This window comes from Acyrthosiphon pisum, chromosome A1 (genome assembly GCF_005508785.2).
Source record: "Acyrthosiphon pisum isolate AL4f chromosome A1, pea_aphid_22Mar2018_4r6ur, whole genome shotgun sequence".
NCBI classification, from domain to species: Eukaryota; Metazoa; Arthropoda; class Insecta; order Hemiptera; family Aphididae; genus Acyrthosiphon; species Acyrthosiphon pisum.
In genome coordinates this window covers 167,251,853-167,257,291 of record NC_042494.1, presented here as the reverse complement: position 1 = coordinate 167,257,291, position 5,439 = coordinate 167,251,853, and positions in this window count along the sequence as shown.

Here is a 5,439-nt window from a genome sequence, read left to right as displayed (position 1 = left end):
GATATATGTTACAATATCAGTTGAAAAATATTAAAAATACATAGGCACAATTTTTTTTTATAAGCATTTAAAGATCAAATTTTGACAAAATTTATCAAATCTTAATTTGAAAAATTATTTTGTAGTTAAAAATTTATAAAATGTTCAATTTTTGTATCTAAGAATTAAAAATTTAAAACAAGATTCCACGTAAGTAATTAATTCTGTTACCAAAAAATCTAAAAAATACATTTACACAGTTTATTTTTATAGTCATTTTAAGTACAAATTTGGACGAAATTACATATTAAAAACCTAGGATAACTATTGAAGTTATTTTGTTGTGATTGTATAATATTATTCGTGGGTACTTGAAACTTCTAAAGTATACTATTATATATCTATGATTTTACCACGGTTTTTTGTTGATGTATAACGCGTTATAACTTATAAGTACCTAATAGATATTATGATATGATTAATTTGGAATTTATTATAGGTACCTATTATAGGTCAATTTTTTTTTAATACCATAGATAAGTATATATATGTCTAATACATAGACTGATATACCGTCTCCGCTCAGAATCGTTTTTCTTATACAGTGATATTATATCATTGAATTCAAATTTAATACTGTCCATTATACAGTGACCCACTTCTAACCTACTGTACAGCAGAGCGACATCCACTTACCCACCTTTTTTTTTCTTAAAACTACCTTTTATACACTTTAGTAATTTAATCGGTAATTAATTAATGACACCCTCAAAAAAAAAAAAAAACAAACAAAATTATTGGCAAACATGATTCGTTATTTTTATTTTAACATACAATCATCAAAATCAGTATTATTATTTTAATTTGTTTTATAGGTAGGTAATCGTAATTAATTACTTCACAGTTACTTTTCTCACAAGTTATAAGATCATAAATTTGGATTCTTTATTAGGTGGCTAAAGTAATAATGGTAAATTATTAAATGGTATTCAATTGTTGACATTAATGTCTTAGGTATGTATGAGGGTTAAAAAAAATTGTGTAAAGTGTAATGTTTTGTGGTGCTCTTCTCATAGTGGGATAAACTTGAAATTTAAACCACAAAGGTTCCCTATATTGGTAGGTATCGCATGCAAAGTATGAATTAAGGAGTTGAAATTCATAACTCTTCCTATTTTTAGTTTTGGACATTTACATTTTATTTCGTTACGTAAATTACAATCATACTTTTCTTACAATATCATTTATTTGGATTATTTATTAGGTGGCCAAGAACTAAGGTAATACCTAATAGTATTCAATTCTTGTTATATTAATATTGGAAATCTGTAATTAACTCAGATTAAAAGTATGCCTAAGTTAGACACAATCCTATATTGAGATTGACAATTTATCAGAATATCATGCAAATAGTTTATTTTAAATCACGATTATATTGACATACTAGCATTTATAATCAATGATAATAGTATACTTTATATTTGAAATAGTAACCAGCTATTGGCGACTGAAGTGTTAATCAAATTAAAAAAAAATATCGTTTTTATTAATGCATTTCATATAAACCTTACTTAAAACAGTATATAATCCACGTGAATAATGTGCTTACAACATTTTTATTTGTCATGTCCATGAATGGAAATATTATCCTACTAAAAATCAATAACTAAATTTTTCAAATATAAAATACAATGAGTGAATTTTTTTTCATGATCTATCAATTAGCAACAAAAATGTTGAGTAAATTTGTTTTTGGATTTTTTTAGTAATTATAGAACTGTTTAAAGATCTTATTTACAATATTTTCAAAATTGTACCCTCAAAGTCGCTTAAACCGTCTAACACGTAATAGTAATAGACAATAATTACTCTTATATAACATTTTCACTTAGAAACAAATATTTTATCAACATAATTAATATTAAATACCTATACCTATACTAGAATAATTTTATTGAAGACAATAAATAATAATATTGTAAATTTTTTATAATTTGGTTTGAATAATTAAATAACTGATTTTTTTTTATAAATTAAACCATTTTTATAATTATCTCAATGTTTTAAAATGTATAAAAATTACATTGTACAATTGTACCAAGTTAAATAATTTAATTTTTTTTTATAATTCAAATTTTTATTTAAGAAAATAATTTAACACTGTATAGCTTATACTTATACATTATACTGTTTGTTCAAACGACTATATTCTGCAGCAGTGAGTGGATTACGTTTTTGCCATTCTTGAAGTTTATAAGCAAACATAACTTTTACACCAATAGGAAACTTATTTGATATCAATTCATTAACATCATCCTTTCGTAAAAGTTTTAACACTGTAATGGTGATATATTGATCTAAACACAAAACAATTAATTATAAAAATGTATATACCTCATCATAATAATATGATATGACTTAAATAGTTAAATGTATTACCAATTAATCTATCATGTAAGATCTCTAACTTCCATAGCTGTAATAGTTCACGCAAACGTGAACGATCTTCTGCTGGATATGCATTGTTGGGATTTTGCATGATTACTTAATTGTTATTTGATTCCTGCTGTTGGATGTGGAAATAAAATATTAGAGTAGCCAGTAATTACTAACTTAAAAAAAATTAAATTAAAATATTATTTTAATTTTTTTTTTTTCATTAATTAACCCGTGGCAATGCGGTTTAGTAAATTCCCACACGAAACATAGCAGGTAAGCGGCATTTTAGGTCCTTGGGTGGTTTTTAACTGTGGGGGGGAAGGCGTACTGTATAGGTTTTAACACTTCTGTTTTAGTTTGGCAGAATTTTCAAGTGGGCACCCGTATCTGCCATGGGGGATGGTGTCTCTCTCACCAGACACGGTGACTGCAAACATTTTATAGATATATATATCATATGAATCAGACATTATAAGCACATTTTTTTTTTATTTTTGTGTCTGTCATCACGGTTTGGGGCAGTAAAACTGCTTCGATTTTCTTCAACAGTATCTTGTTTGATGGGAAAGTGAATCTAGTTGGTGCATTCGGGAGGTAAAAATTTGAAATTTCATATAGTTTTCAAAAGCGCCGTGAAAAACAAAAGAAAAATTAAGGAAAAACGGGAATTTTTACGCAAAATCTGTTTTCGAGAAAATTGATTTTGATTTTTGGTGTAACTTTAAAACGAATGACTGTAGATACATGAAATTTTCACTGGTTGTTTATATTTACATTTTCTATACATGATAAAATTTTCAAAATATTATGATTTGTTTTGAGCTGTTTACGGACAATTTCAGTTTCCAATTTAATTATTTTTATTTCTATGAATGTCAATAAAATTTTATTTGTTGAGTAAAAATACTTGAAAATTTAATACAAGGCTCCTACTATATTGTTACAATGACATTTGAAAAATATTAAAAATGCTTAGTCACAGTTTTTTTTAATTAGCATTTAAAGTTCAAAAATTGACAAAATATGTAAAAATCACGAAAATTAGCAAATTTACAATTATCTGTTTGATCGTATTATATCTAAACTTTGAAAACGTGGTTTTATCAAATGTACTTTGTACTACAAATTATGATTAAAAAAATGTATCTAATTTTTTACTCTATCAAGTCTATCTATAGATCTATATTTATTTTATTTATAATAATTTTGCATTTTTCCTAATAAAATAAGATTTACAATCGTGTAACTTATGTATACATTATATAATGCCAACTATTATTTAAAATATGTTCCTTTCTTATTACCAAACCATATGTTTACCCAAATAAAATAAACGAAAATTATTCGAATAACTATGTTTGAAATTTAGTCGAATCATTTTTTATTCGAATAATGACGTTTTAAAATTATTCGAATACATTTTTATTTGAATAATTACGAAAAAATCATCCGAATAACGCCTAACTCTGTCGTCAACCCGACTCCACTCATGACAAAAATGAAAAATTATAAAATATAGTCATGAAAACCTATTAATTATATTATTATAATGTCACAAATTCGCACTTACCAGTTACCACCAAGTGCCAAGTGCAGTGTCGAATCGTCGAATGAGTAGAAATGTAGAATACTAATTGTAGAATGTCGTAATCGAAAAAAACATTGAGAACGAAATTTATTTTGTAAGGAATATATTATCAAATGGTATCGGGGTGGGAGAGAGCACACTGCCTTATTCATATATATAGTATAGTGGGGGAATATCGTTGTCCGGTCCAAATGTCAAATAGATAACCAGTTCGAGTAAAAATAATCTGCAATATCCAAATATAAATTTGATATTTACAGTTTTATATCATTATTTATTTGTTTATTTTATTGCAAAGTGCAAACAGAAACAACAAGTAACTTTTTTTAACATGTGTTGGCTCACTTCCTTTAAATGTTCGTGATGGAGGTGAAGAGACGAAGAATTCTTAAAACACATTGTACAAATTACAAATACTATAATACTCTTTAGTCTATTGCCGTTTGTCCAGAGTCTGTTTTATAGGAATAATGATAGTATAGTAAAATTTAATAATAATTATAACAGGATTATCATAATCCTGTCGGGAATTTATCGATTCAGCATTTCCGCCGTTATAATATCAATTTTATTATACCGGGCATATTTTGTATTTGGTTGATCAACCGGGAATCGATTCCATATATTATGCATCATAGAACGGCAGAAACACAATAAAATATTAAATAATAGATACATACAATAAAAATAACTCAAATATCTATGGGCGTTATTTTTATAAAATCGAATACATTTTTCACTTCAAGTAGAAATTTTATGCCAGTTCAATATAAGTAGAGTCTATCAAAATATAATAATAATCATCACCAACAATGGTTGTTTCCCAATTATAAACAAATTAAATTTCTCTACTCTCTAATTATCATATTGTTTCCTTATCTTGGGCCTTATCTAACTACTCATATTTTGGATGTTCGTATTCTATATATTATATTTTTTATATATGGACCTTATCTAAATTATTTTGAGTTAATAATTCGTAAAAATTTTCCTTTTTAGAACTAATATTTTAAAATGTAATACAAGATTCTTTATAGGGTATCTATCTTTACCAAAAAAAAAATGTCTATAAGAAACTCAAATTAAATTTTTATGAGCGTTTGAAATTCAAATTTTTACAACATTGGATATTCACTCGATTTCGACTGAATGTTTATATTAGCATTTCCTATACACCATACAATTTTGAAAATATTTTGACTCTTTTTGAGCTGTTTACGGACATTGTAAGTTTTCAATTTTTTTAGTTTTTTTTTCTATAAATATCAATAAAGTTTTATCTGTTGGGCCAAAAAGTGTAAAAATTAATACAAAGCTCCTGTTACATTGTTACAATAGCAGTTGAAAAATATTAAAAATACATAGGCACAATTTTTTTTTATAAGCATTTGAAGTTAAAATGTTGACAAAATTTATCAAATTTAAAATTGAAT